Here is a 19,585-nt window from a genome sequence, read left to right on the forward strand (position 1 = left end):
AAAGAAAGAAAGAAAGAAAGAAAGAAAGAAAGAAAGAAAGAAAGAAAGAAAGAAAGAAAGAAAGAGAAGAAGCTCTACAAAGATATCTCTAATGATCTCATATTTTTTTTTAAGAAATGCCCGAAATAATGAAAGGAGACACATATAACAAAGCAATACAAACTAGCCATAATGATACTATGAAAAAATGGAGCCCAAACTGCACTGAGACTTAACAGGACAGTGTAAGAGCACTAAAAGAGGGCATTGCACTGGTTTCAGAGCAGAAAGAAGAATGAGGAATGGAATAACCCAGTGCTTAGGGGCAAATGGTGTCATATTGAAAGCAAACAGAGAGAAACAGGACAATTCAACTTCTATATTGCTTTCTCTATCAAGGAAAGCAATCTCCAAACTGGGATGGCTAGAACAAATACGGTTAGTAGGAAATTGAAACCTGAGATAGGTAAGAAGACAATAAGAAAACACCTAGCCACTCTAAATGAGTTCAAGTCCACAGAACCAAGTGAATGACTTTCATCCTACTCCACCAAAGAAAGGTGTGGACTGTGGAGCAGCTGCAGGGAGAATTGTAGGATTAGGGAGAACAGGAACATGCTCCAGTTTTTTAAAAAGCATGGAATGGTTGTATTACATAAAGTTGTAAAATATCAATTCCCAGCAAAATTTTAAAAGTCTAAATATATTTTAATATTTAAAAGATAACTACTAAACAAAATTACTTGTGGCAACATAATTCTTATAAAATAAGCTTTACCAAACTAACTTTTTCTCCGTGTTGGGAAGTTACCATGGGATGTCAACACAGTTTTCTGGGTTGAAATTTCAAGAAGTCATCCTCAAACTATCCCTATGGACAATATAGATACACACAGATTGAAAGATGGTTAGATAGTGAAGAGTTTCTTAACTAGTTGACTATCTGGAGATATAGGCTATTTATACATTCAATTCTGTCCACCTAGGAAGCAGTGTGCAGTGATGGAGGGGTGCTCTTCTTGCTCTGGAGAGACAGCTCGTATATTTGGCACATTTTTATTACTCATATGACTATATAGAAATTAGACACATGATATTTTGATGCAGTCACTTTGAAGACAAGTTGACAGCCCTAAGAAACAACTTAATGTTAAGAAACTATTTAAAGTAGCAATTAACATAATTACACACAAACTTCATTCCTGATCTTTATTCCATTTCTGAGCTATTTTAGAAATGCAGTCAGGTCAAGACCAGGAATGGGACAGGGCTCTGAGATATCCATTACTAGAGGATAAAAAATGATACATTTTAAGAAATATTTTGATATAAAATACAAGCTATTTTGAGGCATCCATTTTGATATGACCAAATCAAAATAACCACATCAAGATGACTGCGGGAAAATCCTTTTCCATGTATTTATCTGCATCACAGATTTTAAAACTCCACTGCAATAAGGACAAATCTCTCCAGCATATCACCATAAGTTTACTTTCTAGGTTGGCCATAACTCATTATGCTTCTAATATTTGTGAGGATAGAAAGATGGAGGAATAGGTGGTATGCTGGCTGGAGGGTCAGTATTTGATAGCTCTCGCCTAAGCCAGATGGTGTCTTCTCGCACATAGGGAATATAAGTAAGTAGACCACATGTCATTCCAGGTTCTTTGGTGCAAGCAACAGAAATAGACCCTGGCTAACCAAAGCAAGAAAAGATTTTGTAGGAAGAAGACTGTGCAGTGAATGCAACAACAGAAAAAGTGAACAACGAGATCCTGAGAATGCCAAGAATCAGAGTAGCTTCAGGATGTCAGTAGACAGCCCAAAGACTGCATCTGCAGGGAAGTGCCATATACAGCTTCAGATCCACCATCCATCTGTACCTCAGTGTTTCTACTCAAGTTTCAGAGTTTGTCTCTTTTGCCCTCCCGTGTGATCAGGGCTCCTGGAGTCATGTGACTGAGAGACAGCCACATGGATGGAAGAGGGCAATTTCCCCAAGGGAAAAAGAAGGGCACCATTACCAGAAGAAAGAGGCAGTATGCCAGGAAAGAGAGAAAAATAATACACAAATATATCCACTAGAGACTTGTACTTCAGTCAAACACTCATTTTCAAAAATACAGGTTTTGCCTCACCTGCTTCATGTAAATAAAGGATGTTGTTGACTGCAAGCTCAGTAACTGCAAACAGTGTTTATGCCACACGTATTTGATTTTAATAACACTTTACTGTCAATGCAAGGGTGAGGCTAGCTACATCGCTTGGCTTTATTCCCGTCTTATGTAAAGTCTAGTTTTCAATGATTGGTTTTACACTTTAGGAAGAACACTATGAAGGTATTTGTCTCAGGCCCCATTCCCTCTTTTCTGTCCTCTTCTCTGTAATCTAGAGGCCTTGGGACTCTGGAAAGTTAATTTCTGCAAGTCTCTTGCCAGTGGTTTTCAGTTAGGGTCTGCCAATGGAAAGCATGGCAAGAAACTGGGATATGGGAGGAGGGAAGAAGCAGCTCTCTTCCTGAATCCATGTTCTCTCCACATCCTTCCAGCAGCAGGTGGCAGCTCAAGTCCAAGGTCTTTTGGCAGTTTCCACGTCTGCATGGAAAACCTCTTCCTTGGAGCCAGTGCCAGCCTCACCTGCTGAGATGCTGCATGTTAGTGATGCCAGCAGCAGCCACGGTGGTCCCAGCATTAGCCAGGCAGTGCCCCTTCAGATGTTCCAGCACTAGCAGCTCAATACCCCTTGGCAATACCAACGCTGTCCATGGTACCTCTGCCACAGTTGCCACTCTGCTTTGGGTGATCCCCACCCCCACCCCACTGGGATTCCAGGCAACAGGACACTTCTTATTCATTCTCCAGCTGTAGGAATGGAAGTCATTTCCTGAACTTACTAATCTTTGGGTTTTCTCACTTTTGCCTTTATTAATTTTTTAATTACTATTATTAATTAATTAATATAATTGCCTTATATTAATTTCCCTTTATTGGAAATATTGAGAGTATTTATAGCTTCTTTTCACACTTGAAATGTGCATTTTGTACAAAGGAAGACTTAAAGAACGTGATAACTGGCTTCAACTATCTGAAGGGCTTTCATCTGAAAAGGGGACTACATTTATCCTGTGTAGCTCCAAAGGGTAGAAATGGGATTAGTGAGCAGAAGTTTCAAGGAAGGGGTTTCAGCTCCAAATAAGGAACAGTCCTCTAAGCACTTGAACTGCCCACGATGGAATGTACTGGGTTCCTTCTATTGAGGGGTAGTCAAGTAAACAATAGGTTTCCATTCCTCAGAGACGCTGGAGGGGAACCTACCGGGGTGACAAGCTGGATCAAATCAACTCTCACAGGCCTTAGAGTTCCCCAGAAGAACTATAGACTTTAATGAGAGGTTTGATCATTTTCTACTGGAGCTGTAACACAAAGCTAGGCTGTTTAGTGACCTGCAGAAAAACGTAACATTTATCCTCTGGGGTCTATCTTGGTCCCAGACTAATTTAAAACAATGACTCTTATCCCCAAACTGAAGAAATTCAATCTCTACTATTTTACACCCCACTGAAAGCTGACACCAGTTAGTATAAAGAAGCCCCTCATTTGCTTTCCTTTCTACTCCCACTAGGTCCATTCTCTGTGTCTGGGATTTACGCCCCGAGGGCTTTAGGGAGTTGGGGACAAAGATGACTGCGGTCTCTAGCTAATGGAATCAAAGTGCTCTAGTTCTCTGAAGAGAATTGTTCCTCATTGTGAATCTTGCTTGATGGATTCAAATCTCTGAATTCTTCTATCCCAGCCCAAGGCTTCCCGTCTCAGCCTTGGAATTGCAAGGGATGGGTTAGGCAGTTGTGAGGGAACCAGACAAGATGTCAAAACCTTAACAAGATTATCTTCCTGCCATCACGAAAATCCCAACCACCCTTCCAATTATTACTACAGCTGTCAACAAGTATTGCACATCTGCAGAGCTCCCACCTTTCTGATGTTTGGGGCGCATGTGATGAGTCTCAAACCAGCTGTTCTCCATCCAGTAGTTTTCCTTTCCCAGTATAAAATGACCTTGAGTCTCACAATGGCAGTTTGGGGGTAAGGGGGACAGAGAAAGCCATTCCCTCTTGGGTACAGTTCAAAAAAATAGAGAAACATAAAATTCTAACCTCTAATATTCTCAGAAAACGGTTAAGTTCTGGCAAACTGAAGAAAGCATTCTCACATTTTCATTGTCAAGACAGGAACATTGGACTGGAGAGGAAATGCAATGGCTTAATCCAAAGCAACATACCACAGATATAACAGGACCAGAAATGAAACTGGAGTTCATTTTGACCCAGTCCAGGGAGTACCCCTCCCACCCCCACCTTATCGCTTCGAATAATCCTACATTACAAAAGAGAAAACTATGGAATTCAGTGTTTCAGTGTCTCAGTCTAGGTGCTTAGCAAGTGAAGGTTCAAACTGACAGCAGGATTTCAGTGACCTGGAAATAGCGTCTTTTGCAATCCAGCCCCTTGTAGATTTTTTTTTTTTTTTTTTTTTTTTTTTTTTTTTTTTTTTTTTTTGAGACGGAGTCTCGCGCTGTGTCACCCAGGCTGGAGTGCAGTGGGGCGATCTCGGCTCACTGCAAGCTCCGCCTCCCAGGTTCACGCCATTCTCCTGCCTCAGCCTCCGAGTAGCTGGGACTACAGGCGCCCGCCACCTCGCCCGGCTAGTTTTTTGTATTTTTAGTAGAGACGGGGTTTCACCATGTTAGCCAGGATGGTCTCGATCTCCTGACCTCGTGATCCACCCGCCTCGGCCTCCCAAAGTGCTGGGATTACAGGCTTGAGCCACCGCGCCCGGCCCCCCTTGTAGATTTTATTCTGCTTCCTCTTATTTCATCCCCAAATTCTTCCTATTTGTCCCATGTCATGGGGTGCCTGCCCAGAAGACAAAGAGAAAATACCCCAAAAGTGGAGGGCATACCGACTTGTCTACGAGTGCTCAACTCTCTGGGCACTTGTCATGGTTTAGGGACAGCAGGGTTAAAATACCTACATGCCTGGAGGCCTAAAATTCCAACAGTAGTAAACAATAATTTTGTATACAACATCGTCTTTCTAAAGCTTTGCACACCCACCCTCCCCACCCCAAATTAGGACTGTAAGACCATGTTCTCTTAATGAAAAACTCTCGATTAGTTCCTGAACTGAAGGAGTAAGTCTAGGCAGAGGACGGTGCTAAAAGGGAAGAAATGGGGATGAATCCAGAATATCATGGTGTGGCAGGAGGTGTGTGCATAGGGGCTGGTGTTCTCTCATGGGGGGGCCCACCTATGGGATCGAATCCCTCCAGGAGTAAGGAAACCCCTTCATCTTCCAGCCCCTGAGATTTGAATTGAATGTTTATCCATCTGCTCTGTTTCTTCCTCAGATCACTCTCTCACTACACCTCATATCGTTCCCCTCCCTGCCCCTTTCTGTTCCTCAACGCTCTCTCTGCCCACCCCACCCCCTCCAGTCTGAGGCAGCCACCTGGGGACCCTGCTATCCAATAATTAGCCAGGGCAGCTGCTAAACCAAACCAACTCCAGAGATCCGCAGCTGTCAGAGCGGAGTCCTGCCTGGAGGAGGGGGAAGCCAGGGGAGGCCCGCCAAGCCTTCTCAGGTGGCCAGATGACGCCTAATTAGCCCCCCTGCTCCAGAGGCCTCACCAGATGGGCAAATGCCTGGAAGCCTTGGGGAGCCAGCGAGACACTCTGGGAACTCCCAGCGTGCTGATTCCTTTCCAGCTGCCTCTTGGGCAGTGGGGGAGGATGGTTAAAATAGTAATTGGCACCTTGGGTTAAGGGGCCTTGCCTTTCCCTACCATGAGGGAAGATGCTCTGCTTCCCCGTGGGCAGCCCCCTACTCACCCTTCTCCACCAGCCTGGGTTCTGAGTTGTTGATGCTGTTGATTGAAAATGTGTGCTTTAAAAAAACAATGCACACCAGAGGAGTTGGCACTGGGAATATTTTTCTAAATCTAAACTATGTGCACCATGAATTCACAAAAAGCAGAATTTAACTAGGAGGGAAACTTGAGGGAAATACATAGGTTTCATTCTTTTTCTCTCCAGCCTGCAAAAGTGAGCAGCAAACAGCGTGGCAGAGGAAGGGTGAAGCAGTTAATAACTTAAACTTGACAGACTGCTATTTCTGGGCAAGGAAGAAGTTGGGAACCAAAAAGTAAGGGGAAGGGGCACACTGCGGAAGGCACAGGTTTTATATTTCAGAGTGTGACCAATGCCCACAAGAGAATCCTGTGGTTCTGCTAATCAACCCGGCCACTGCACCACTGGCTACCCACAATGTGGCCATATCTACAAGCAAAGAAGGTCGTCAGGATCCACGCAGGAGAGCAGAATCTTACAGTGCCCTCCTCCCATTGTGCTCTGTCATCATTAGAAGGAGTTTACCTTTCAGGACCCAGCAAGGCAGGACTGGAAATAGTGGGAATGAAGGTTGCAGACACTAAGGGGGAAAAATGCAAGAAGCAGCACTGAGAATGTGCCACACGACCTCTTTGCCCTTCCCTTTTACTGGCTTCCCTAACTCTCCTTTTGTGTGACAAAGGATGTCTTTGCCTTTTGATGAAGACAAAGACATCTGCGGTGTTCAAGCTCTTGACTCAAACATCCTTGTTGTAGAAAAATAAAGGTTAGGAAAACAGAAGATATCTGCCTGCTACCACAGCCCTCACGCCTCGGTTTGTGATACCCTGCAAGCGTCCATACGGATTCGGAGAGGCCGCCCGTGTGTTTCATCTGGTGGTTTCCTTTTTTAAGGAGTCGCAAAGTGAACTCACATCAGAATTGGTTACCTTATAATCACCCTCTAGCTCAGTAATGATTGTTTTCTAATTAAAATATGAGGAAAATCTTTCGGAATAAAATGCAATAAGACTGAGAAAATAAGCATACAAATAATTCATTATAATATTCCTTATTTACCCTTGTGATCAATGTCCCTTATTTATGGGACCAATGTGAGGATGGATTACATTTTTGGCCAGCAGAGGACCAAGCTGACAGCCAAACGTCTTTGAGCAATCTCAGTTCTCTGTAGTTTCTGGAGTATAACATATTTTCTGCCGGCTTTGGCTGATACAGTGGACATTAATTGTTAATTCTTCAACAGCCATCTGCTGAAACGCAGATTCCCTGCAAATCTGGGGAAACAGCACCACCTAGCAGCCTTTGCTACAAATGCTTCAAAGCTGGGTTCATTGTTGACTGGGCTAGGTGGAAAGAAGAGACAGTTCTTTTGGGGTGGACTAAGTTGGAAAGATGCTCCCCACAAATCCACCTATGGTACCTGGGAGAATAATCAGTTTGCAAAAGTCTGGGCTCCATTTTGCTTCAGGAAGGCAGCTCAGCTTTCTACTCCAGATGGATCAGCAGAGTTTCATAACATTACATTAGCATAGAGCATTTTCCAGAAGACACCGTGGGGCCAGAGGTTTAACAGATGGGGAAATTGATGCGAGGGAGAAAAAATGTATCTCTTCAAGGGCACACAGCTACTGTGTGTTCAAGTCAGGCTCAGAAGCCAGAACCAATTCTACCATCCCCAGAATAGGAACAACTATTTATCAAAGGCTAGCTAAAGATGAAGGCAGGAATAAGACACAGAAGTTAGAGCATCCATCAGTAAGCAGAAGGGATGGGTATCTTTCTGAGTCTATCATATAATATCGGGATATGGCAAGATGCACATTAAACCCAAGGGCAGATTTTGACCTATGTCTAGGACACAGGCACATGCTATGAACAAATCTTTAAGCAGCCAAACACTGATTTGGACTTATCTTAGTCTGCTTAGGCTTCTATAACAAAATACCTTAAGATGAGTAATTTATAAACCATAGAAATTTATTGCTAATAGTTCTCAGGGCTGGCAAGTCCAAAATCAAGGCATCAGCAAATTTGGTGTGTGGTGAAGGCCTGTTTCTCATAGGTGGTGCCTTCTGTGTGTCCTCACATAGTGGAGGGGGAGTGGGGTTTGCTCAAGCCTCTTTTATAAGGGCACTAATACCATTCACCAGGATGGAGCCCTTACGACTTAGTCACTTCCCATATGCCTCACCTATCAATACCATCACATTGGTTATTAGATTCCATCATATAAATTGGGAGAGATACCAACATCCAGACCGTAGCAGGACCATTCCTCAACCCAGCTTCCCTGTGCTCTGACCAGTCAAATTTTTCCCACGGAGAACAACGGTGGCAGGTTTTAATTTTAGAAACAGAGGTTTTCAGATTTTTCTCCTCCAAAGGCTCTTTGTAACTGTAACTTCAAATGTGTCAGACTCTCTTTCTCTCTCTCAGTGAAGGAATATCTTGTAGACTCCTCCCGTCGAAGCTGGAAGAGACCTCGGGGAGACTTCAGCCAGCAGGGCTCACCCCTGAATGCATATTTGAATCACCAGAGGAGATATAAAAACATCAGTGCTTGGCCCCCACCCCAGACCAATTAAATCAAAATCTCTAGCGTAGGGCTTAAGTATTCATCCTTTTTAAGTTCCCTGAGTGACCCCAATATGCAGCCAAAGAATCAGTGACTTCAAACTCGACTTCTCTTCTTAGAGATGAGTAAACCAAAGTTCAGAAAGACAAAGGGATGTGCCTAGTAAGCCATGTGGAAGTGATGGCAGAACTGAGACTGGTTTTCTCTTCCTTGCCCTTCGCTGTCTGCTCTGGTCTACACCAGAGTCCCTGCCTCAGCCTCAGTTGTGTAGCATGCTAGGCCCTATGGGCAAGCAGCGAGACAACCAGAGTGAGTTGACCTCTTCACACACAGCCCCTCAGACATCACTGTCTGTGTGTGACCATCTGTGTATGGGAAGTACCCTGAGCACTGGGCACCCAGCACCTGGGAAACTGAAAGATGATGGGCTAAAGGGTTCTAACCAGTATGGGACCTCTGCCCACACTGATGACATTTCCTTTCCAACTCTGGCTTCTGAAACTGGAGAAATAACCCAGGGTAGATTTGTAGAACACTCCAGGTCCAAGAGAAGAGAAGAACCAAGAGAAGAACCAGAGCCAAACTCCACTGTTCACATAACTGGCAGACAGTAGTGACAGTAGCACAGTTTGGGGTCTCCAGTGTCCAGGACTTCCCCCAAATCTGGTTATATTTCCTTCCCTCATTAACAGTCACCCTAATAAACAGCCACAGGTCCTTGCCAGAAGGTTGGGAGGACAACTGACAGTGTACATTGTTGGCTATGTGGCAGGATCTCCTTATGGAGACTGGTCCTCCTCTCTTCCAGAGGCGCTGAGTCTGTGAACTGGTTCAAATCTATGAATTGGGTGAGGGGCTAGGACCTACTATTGTGGTGATTCCATTAGCCAGATCTAGAGCTTTTCCATCTATGCAACAGGTGAGACTGCTTTAGTCTGCCCATCTATTTCTGCTCAAGGAATATCATGATCAACAGCCAAGACAGTGATTTCTGTGGGTCATACTTGCTGGGCGAGGTGTCAGAGCCCTAGCATTGGAAAGTGGTCATCTCACGGGTTAATAAGAGAATTTACTGATGACAGTATAGGTTTGAAGAAGGAAAGTTTTATTAAGAAGAAAGAATGCTGCAGAAGAGTGCAGCGGGGCTCCTGAGAGAGACAGGACTGAGTAAGCCTGCGGATTTTTCCTTAAGCGTATTTATGGACTTTAAAGTGGGAGCTAAATGGTAGTTTGCATGATAAATGATTTCATTTGTAGACATTTTGGTGCCTTAATGTCAGCAGGAGTTACACAATGAGTTTCAGCAGGCATGGATTCTAGAGATGTATGGAAATTCTAGTTACTTATAAATTTTAAGTTGAAAAGAGGCCTGGAACCAGGTGCAGACTTTAGATAATAGGGAGGTCTAATTACTTCTAAATTCCTTGAATAAGCAGTCTTCCGGCTCCAGATAGCCTGCTTGATGGTTACCAGGTGGTTTTTGCTCTCCTCAATACTATTCTGATGACCACTTCTGCTCTGATAACCTTTACGGTAGCCACACCCATCTTGCCTTTGGCAATTAAATAGTGCCTCTTGGTCCCTGCCAGCCCCTCTCATCATCACCACTACAGTCAGAGACCTATCCAATGGCAGCCATGCCCAGTGCCACTTCTGGCCCACTACAGAGCTACTCAAGGATGCTGGGCTTCCTCTCACAAGTGTGTCTCAGCAGCCTTGGGAAAGGAAGTGGCCTCTGGACCCTCTGTGGGGATGCAGTTGGGGAGTGGGTGAGCCGGTCTCCTACAATAAATCTGTTCCCCCTAAGCCTTTGGATACTTCTGCTTCACTGACGACATCCAACATTGTCCTATTTCCACTTGTTGGAAAAGTCTGGTCCAAGAACTGTTGCTTTATTGTCTTCGTGACAAATCAAAAACACCTGAGAGTCCATTTTGTATCCTAATCACATCTCCCTGGCTGTTTCTCAAACTTTAAAATAATTCAAACATCCCATGTTAGACAGAGTGCCCCAGGTTTTATAAAAATGCCTGCTCACAGGCCATGAAATAAATAAAGGCATCAATACCAAACATTTAGAAGAGAAGGGTAACTCAGGCAATCTTAGCATAAGATCCTCTAGGGTGAGGTCTGCTGTGACCAGGAGCATCCTGGCAGGACTTTAGCATGAAGATTCCAGCTTGAGCTCCCCTGACCCACCCCCGAGTTCCACCTTCTTCCTTCAATCAGGGAAGTTTAAAAAAGGAAGGTGAGGAATTTGGGCCTCTTGGAGCGGAAATAGTTCCAGAGCCTGTAACCCCTTCACCCTTGATTTTAACTTTTGACATTCCTGAGAGTAAAACACAGAGGTTTTAAGGGGTAGTGGTGTTAGTGTCACGTACAGGAATCTGCATCTGACTCCCCACTACACCTAGGGGTGACCTTGCCTGCAAGCCATTTTTTTTTTTTTTTTTTTTTTGACTTGGGTGTTTTGGCCAAACTAACACAGGCTGTCAAATGATTCATTCTGGGAGTCTTTTAAAACTGTGAGTCAGATCATGTAGTTCCTCTGTGAAACCTTGGGTTGGCTTCACATTTCACTCAGAATAAAGCACATAGATTATTCCACTGGATGCAGGCCCTTGGTGCTCAGCACCCCTTCCCTCCCTGACTCATTTCCTACCCCCAACCCTCCCACCGCGGCCCCTGGCTCACTGCCATCCAGACACACTGGTCTCCTTGCTCTTCTTCAAACACACCTGGACCCTCGCACTGGCCTTTCCCTCTGCTTAGCGTGCCCCTCCCCCTGACCTCTTAATCTTTGCCTGAATGTCACCTAAGTGCCACACTGATGGGCCCATTTTAAAGGACATACCCCGCCCCATTTCTGCTGCTTTTTTCCACGGCACATGTCACCTTCTAATATATTGTATACTTTATTTATTTTGCTATTGTCTGTCTCCCCCACTGGAATGAAAGTTCCAATAGGGCAGACAGGTTTATCTCTGTTGTCCCTGCTAAATTCCTAACCCCTAGAAAATGTCTGGCATGGTAGGTGATCAATAATGATCCATGGGGCCAGGTGCAGTGGCTCACGCCTGTAGTCCCAGCACTTTGGGAGGCTGAGGCGAGTGGATCACTTGAGGTCAGAAGTTTGAGACCAGCATGGCCAACATGGTGAAATCCCATCTCTACTAAAAACACAAAATTTTCCGGGAGTGCTGGTGCGTGCCTGTAATCTCAGTTACTCAGGAGGCTAAGGTAGGAGAACTCTTGAACCCAGGAGGCAGAGGTTGCAGTGAGCCAAGATGGTGCCACTGCACTCCAGCCTGGGTGACAGAGTGAGACTCCCTCTCAAAAAAAACAAAAAAAAACAAAACCCAAACAAACAAAGAAAAAACAATAATGGTCCATGGAAGAGCTAGTTGTGTGGCCTGTTTGCCTGCTTTCCTTCTCTACCGAACCGGAAAAATCTTGCTGTGATTAATTTGATTACTGTGTTTAGAAATTGTCCCAGCCTGGTAAAACATACAAACCCAGCAATTAACATGGCTACATCATTTCTTTTTAAAATTATTTCATTATAAACACACATGGGTGGTTAAAGCGAGACGTTTTCACTCCACCTAAGTTTGCCATATGTTTCTTGTAAAAATAAGTTAATCTTGTCCCACTGATAATGGGCTTCATCATTTGCTTGGGGGAGGCTTCAAGTAAAATGATGATTGTAACGCCTTGCACACTAAATGTATAATGACTTTACAAAAGTGGCCCGCATTTGACCACACAGATAGGCCTTGAGTGAGAATTCTATACCTGAAGATAAGCAGCATTTCTTTACAACAAGAGGAGGACACACTTCCCAGGCCCTCATATTAATGTTCTTTTTGCCAAATGAAAGCTTTAGCCCATGAATTGCTTGGTTTTTACAGTCTATGTTGAATTGAGACAGCTTTGTTATATTCTGGAAATTGATTACAAAGTAGATACATTGATGAATTGGAAAATTAATTGGATCAAAGTTATTCTTTATTTGCCAGATGCTGACTTAGACCTCCATAGACATGTTGAATATACGAAGGAAACAGTTGGGGACACTGTAGAGATAGGAATTAGGGGGCACTGGATGTCAGGAAGGAGGGACTCCAGCCAAGCTTCAGGGATAAGGTGCACTGAGGGCAAGACCAGAGGGAGGAGGAAGCCACGCACGTGGAGAAGGGAGAGCACTGCGGAGAGCACACAGGCAAAAGCCCCGAGGGGGAAATCAGTTTGACGCCTCAGCCTCCTTTTTGACTTCTCTCGTTTCTCCCCTTGGCTGGAATCCAGACTCCTCATCCCGGCCCAAAAGCCAGCCTCCCTTTCTGGGAGATCCAGGGACTTCCCAGCCCTTGGTCTGACTGGACATCTCAGAGTAACTCTGCCCCAAAAACTGTGGTTGCCATGGGCTCTAAAACTGGTTCTTCAGGTAAACAAAACTGCTTTGTTCACCCACATACAGGAAACTGCAGATTCCTGGCCTTTCAACACAGGTTTTCCTCTGCCGGCAAACTCCAGCATTCACCAGAGGTGTTGGCAAGACTCCATCTGTTTCCTGGCAGAAGCCCCAAACCACCCCACCTCACAGATACAAAGGAGCTCAAACCATGAAAGGTAAGGAAGAGAAAGGTAAGGAAGAGCGGAGCTCCATGAAGGACAAGCTGTGTGTGTTCATTCTGTTCCATTTCTCACAGGCTTGGTACATATCATCATGAATGAGCAAGCTGGACTCCCACCTCCATCCTCATCCCTGCCATGTGGGCATGGAAAGAGGGGAGTCCCCTCCTCCAGAGCCAGGCTAGGATTACAGATTAGGGACATGAAGTCCAGGCCAACCCCCACTCTGCAGCAGGCTCACCCCACCCTGGAGGGAAAGCATGACGGGTAGTGGGAGAAAGAAGCCAGGCCGTGTGCCCAACAACTTTCCCAATGGCCAACAGTGTGCAGGCTATAGGCTCTGCTGAAATGGATCCAGGTTTGTGAAAACATGAATGTTTTTAACTATTGTTTTCAATTTATCTCAGCCTCAGTTCTAGCACTTCCCAATTCCGTGCTCATAAGCAAGATTGGCTACTTATTTGAACAGAAATAGCATACAGAGGAAATTTAAAGGATTCTAGAAAGTCAAGGTGAACCAAAATCTCACTGAGTTATCCACTGCCTTCTCTCTGCAGTCTTTTCTTATTGTGGGGCTGCTGTATGCATTGTGTCAGGTACCTTCTGCTTCTAACTTTATTTAACTGTCATTGCAACGACATGAGATGAGTCTTAGTGTTCACATCTTACAGAGGAAAGAACTGAGGCTCAGAAAGGTAGAGACACCTGCCCTAACTCACACAGCTGTGAAAAAGCTGGACCTGAACAAAAGGAGTGTATGGTTTTAGGGTGAAAATAGACTATTCTTTGTGAAATCCATGCAAAGATGCCTGACAGACGAATAAATATTTACTGGATAGTTGTGGATGATTTAAATTTTGTAATCCACCCTCTTAGGATGAAAGCACACGGTATCAGGATTGCATTATGTTCCTGGTAGGAAGTGGGTCAACAGAAGTAGGAAGGGTGCTGAAAAGATGCAAGCCCAGAAGAGGTCTTTGCTGACTCCATGTGTTTGTTTGCCCCGGGCTGCCTGAGCTGACTTTTCATCTCAGGGATAAGGTGAGAGATGCCTGCATTAGTCAGCACTTGCACATAGTCCAGCTTCCTATCCTGCCTGGCAACAGGCTGGCCTGATGCATGAAGTAGAAAGCCACCCAAGCAGTGGGAAAGGAAGGAAACCAATAGGCCTGCCATTAACAATCTCCCCGCCCCACGACTTGAAATTTCCGCTCATTTCACAGATGCAAACACAGAGGCACAGAGGGAAAAAAGAAAAAGAAACTGGTCCAGAAGACATCATCAGTCAGGGAGGAATCAGGACTAAAAAGAATGGAGCAACTCACCTAGAGCTCATCTATCCATCCATCCATCCATCCATCCATCCAGATTCATCAAAACAGTGAAGTCCTTGCAGTCATGGAGTTGATGTTCAAGTGAAGGAGGTAGATTACAAACTAATAGATACACAATACAGTGTAAGGTGATAGAGAAGAATATAAATGAGTCAGGGGAAAACTCCCTGGGATAACTTTGAGCAGAGACCTGAATTAAGTGACCAGCAAGGGCAAGGTTACTAAAGAGGAAACATAGTTGGGGTGTGTAGCAAACATCAAGGAGGCCAGAATGCTTGGACTGAATTCAATCTCGAGAAACAGCAGGGTAGAAAATTATGTTGGGAGAGAATTGGTGCTGGATTGTAAAGAAACTTTATATGTGAGGAACAGGAATTTGGATTTTTTAAATAGTAATATACAGCCACTCTCAAGTTCGCCTTTGGTCAGTGGAGACCCACATGGGTTCAACATGCATATCAAAAGTGTTATCTCTGGCCGGGAGCGGTGGCTCATGCCTGTAATCCCAGCACAGCACCTTGGGAGGCTGAGGCGGATGGATCACGAGGTCAGGAGATTGAGACCATCCTGGCTAACATGGTGAAACCCTGTCTCTACTAAAAACACAAAAAAATTAGCCAGGCGTGGTGGCGGGCGCCTGTAGTCCCAGCTACTCGGGAGGCCGAGGCAGGAGAATGGTGTAAACCCGGGAGGCGGAGCTTGCAGTGAGCCGAGATCGTGCCACTGCACTCCAGTCTGGGCGACAGAGCGAGACTCCGTCTCAAAAAAAAAAAAAAAAAAAAAAAAGCGTTATTTCTATTCAGAGCCCATCTACCCTGGCCATGGCATGATGTTTGTCCAAAATGATTGCAAGGTGTTCAGATTTTGTAAATCTAAATGTCATAAAAACTTTAAAAAGAAGCGCAATCCTCGCAAAGTTGGGTGACCAAAGCATTCCGGAAAGCAGCTGGTAAAAAACTTACAGTACATAATTCATTTGAATTTGAAAAATGTAGAAATGAACCTATCACATACCAGCGAGAGCTATGGAATAAAGCTATTGATGCCACGAAGAGAGTTGAAGAGATCAAACAGAAATGCCAAGCTAAATGTATAATGAACAGATTGAAGAAGAATAAAGAGCTACAGAAAGTTCAGGATATCAAAGAAGTCAAGCAAAACATTCATCTTATCCGAGCCCCTCTTGCAGGCAAGGGAGGCAGTTGGAAGAGAAAATGGTACAGCAGTTACAAGGGAATGTGGACATGAAGATGCTTCTTAAACATCTCTGTAACCATTTCTTTTATGTACCCTTGAAAATGCCCTTTGGAGACTTGGAACTGCTAAATTATTAGTTTATTTTTTACGTAAGATCACTTAAATGAAAAGAGATTAAAATATATCTTTCCAAAAAACATCAGATATACAGATGTTAGATTGCATCTCAGTGTTAAATCTTCACTGATAGATGTACTTACGTAAATCATGAAAATTCTACTTATAACTATAGAAGTGAATTGTGGACATAAAATGCTTATGCCATTTGGATAATGGCACTAGGCAGCATTTGTATAATAACTAATGGCAAAAATTCGTGGCTAGTGATGTATAAAATAAAATATTCTCTGCAGTAAAATATTCCCTTTATTAATGTTATAGAAGGGGGGATACAACAAGGAACTGACAATTTGTATGACAGTGTCAAATATTATTTTGATTTTAGTATTTCCTGTTTGGTTTATTTGCATCTTAGAAGAGCATAATGACATTGTTTCATGAAACCTAATTATGCCGGACTGTTTTGACCTGGTTTAACCCTTCTGATAGGTAGTTGAGGATGAGAACTGAATAATCTTTGCCTGGAGTGACCCTACACTCTAGAATTTCCAATTTGGAGAATACTCAGTTCTAACCTGTGATTCCTGGTAGAACAAACTTTATTTTTCTAGCCGAGCAATGATCTAGAAGAAGAGGAATCCCAGTGCCTTTTAAAAGCTATTATGTGATTTTCTTTTTAAAAAGCTCCTGTTTTTGGAAAGTAGAATTTATGGGTACAGCATTTGTTCATTTTTTGCACATAAAATAATACCATTTAAAAAGTAAATAAGAAAAGTACTATACAGCCATGTAAGAGCTAAAATGAACAGAATGTCATGATCTCCTTTATGTTCTTCTTTTTAAATCATTTTGGCAACCATATGGGAAGAAACCATACAGAAGGATAAGTGTGGAAGATGATGTTGGCTGGAACTAGGGTGAGGATAATGAAGAACATGAAAAGAGGTTAAAGTCAGGTAGTGCTATAAAGGGAAACCCAAAATGCTTTGCTGATGGATTACAAATAGGATGCATGAGAAACATACTATTCAAGAATAACAACATGGCTTTCAGCCTGAACATCTTACTGAATTGTGGTTGCCATTTACCAAAATGGAGTCCCTGACATAGATGTCAGAGTCTGTGTTCTATTAAGTTCTCAATCTCTAGCCCACGGTACAGTCGATGTCACATAGGAGGGGTTTAATGAATTTAAATGATCAGATGAATGCAGTGATTAGTACATGCATATATACACAAACATGAATTCAACTACCCTGCTTCCCTTTGGCTTTTGCTGTGGTTTTCAATTATTGTAGCTTTTTTCAAATGAAATCTTAATTGGAACCAAAGTGTAAAACAGGCAAATTGCAAAATTTTACTAATTAAAATTTATAATTTGAGTTCATTTGTGATATTTGCCTATTATAAAGTCAATCAGTGAAGCCAGATGATTCTGATGAGCACAGACATTGAAAACTAAATGTTATGGATGACAGTTACAGTTTTCTACAAGCTCTAATTTCCAATATACTTCTATTTTGTTTGATCACACCTTATAAAGAAGTGGTTACAAATGGCAAAATTTCAAATGTGTTGTGTGCCAGTTACTAACGCCTTTGGCTGTATGTCAGAGTTAAATGTCAGTGCTTAACCATAAGGGTATTTATTACTGATTAACAAAAGCCGAGAAATACAGAGAAGTGTACCAATTAGAAACAGCACTTAGAAGACTTGAAACAGTGCTCCAAAATAGACAATCTGGAACTAGTTCAATAGCTCAACAATGCCGTAAAGGACCAAGGCTTTCCACCCTCCCATTCCATCAGCAGGCATCCTTCCATCCCTGGAGGGCCACTTCATGGTCATTGATATGGTTTGACTCTGTGGGAATCTCATCTTGCATTGTAATCTTCATAATCCCTACGTGTCAAGGGAGAGACCAAATGGAGGTAATTGAGTGATTTCTCCCGTGCTGTTCTTCTGATAGTGAGTGAGCTTCTCCAATGCTGTTTTTCTGATAGCGAGTGAGTTCTCACAAGGTCTAATGGTTTTACAAGGGGCTCTTCCCCCTTCACTTGGCACTTTTCCTTCCTGCCACCTTGTGAAGAAAATGCCTTGCTTCCCCTTCACCTTCTGCCATGATTGTAAGTTTCCTGAGGGCTTTCCAGCCATGCCTATCTGTGAGTCAATTAAACCTCTTTCCTTTATAAATTACCCAGTTCCAGGCAGTTCTTTATATCAATATGAGAACGGACTAATACAGTCATGTTCATTACAACACCACAGAAAGCAGGAGCAAAGAGGCATCCAGGACAGAAGGAAACGGTTTCTTTGTAGACAACTGTCTCTTTTTATTAGAAAACATCTCTTCCAGAAGACTCCAACAGAGTTCTCTTAAGTCCAATCAGCCAGATCTGGGCCAGGTGCCCACTCTCAGACCTTCACTAAGCTACAGGACCCTTTGCTTAATAGCTAAACAAGACCAGAGAATAATTTCAAGAAACTTTTTAACAACTTATCTGGAAGCTTGAAAGGCAAGTGGCAAAAACATTTGGTGTAAAGTGGATTAAACACTCCTTCATTTATAAAACTGAGTCATTTCCTGTTGTTGACAGTGGCAAAAGGCAATTTTGATTGAAGTTTTTCTGAAGATTTCAGAAAGTGGAAATATAAATTGATTGACACACACACAAATACTAAAGATTATGTTTTCCCATTTTTCTTCTCAGGATCCCACTCATGGTGGTCCAAATCTCTCTTCTCTTTCCCTCAAGCCCTCTTTAAGATCATCATTTTCTCCTGACTCTTCCCCTCCCTCAACCTTTTTCCAAAATCACTGGCATTGATTTCTCCATCTGCTCACCCCAATCTCCACTATCTCGATGTATGAAAGGAGTCATGCAAACTTGGCACTTCTCTAAGGGTGGAGAAGAACACGGCCCATGGGATGCACCCCTCCTTCAATATTTTTAAATCTGTCACATGATAACAATGAACCGTTCTCATTGCCCCTCACAGATACCGGTCAAACCAGAAGTGTTTCACATTGGCAATAAGTGCAAAAATATTACATACTCAACATTATCAATATGTAGTATGTTATGAGTGAACCCACTATCCCACTGACTACAGCAACACGACATGAACAGGCTCTGAACAATGAGCCCAGGACCCTACCTGGCATCTACTTTAGTATGACCCACATATGCTTTAGGGCTAAGCTCTTTTATACAATTTTCTGTGATTAGTAGATGCAATCCTCAATTTTTTGTAAACTGGTAGTATTTTTTTCCTCAAGTTAAAAAGTATACCAAGTATGGTAGAAAAAGCTTTATCCTGAAGGTTGCACTGCTACACACACACATACACACACACACACACACCCCCCACAGAAAGAGAGAACCTGACACAAAGAAAGATAGTAGTCACTAATATTAACTTTAAAATAGAAAATATTGGGGGCGGAGCAAGATGGCCGAATAGGAGCAGCTCCAGTCTTCAACTCCCAGGGCCAGCGACACAGAAAACCGGTGATTTCGGCATTTAAAACTGAGGTACTGAGTTCATCTCACTGGGGAGTGCCGGACGATCGGTACTGGTCAGCTGCTGCAGCCCGACCAGCGAGAGCTGAAGCAGGGCGAGGCATTGCCTTACCTGGGAAGCGCAAGGGGGAAGGGAATCCCTTTTCCTAGCCAGGGGAACTGAGACACACAACACCTGGAGAATCGGGTAACTCCCACCCCAATACTGCGCTTTGAGCAAACAGGCACACCAGGAGATCATATCCCACACCTGGCCGGGAGGGTCCCACACCCACGGAGCCTCCCTCATTGCTATCACAGCAGTCTGTGATCTA

At 43.5% G+C, this 19,585-nt stretch overlaps 1 pseudogene; it reads left to right on the forward strand.

The window, feature by feature from the left end:
* Positions 1-15,764, forward strand: part of LOC112611319 — a 31,135-nt pseudogene extending 15,371 nt beyond the window's left edge.
* The last annotated feature ends 3,821 nt before the right edge of the window (positions 15,765-19,585 follow it).

This window comes from Theropithecus gelada, chromosome 18 (assembly GCF_003255815.1).
Source record: "Theropithecus gelada isolate Dixy chromosome 18, Tgel_1.0, whole genome shotgun sequence".
NCBI lineage: Eukaryota > Metazoa > Chordata > Mammalia > Primates > Cercopithecidae > Theropithecus > Theropithecus gelada.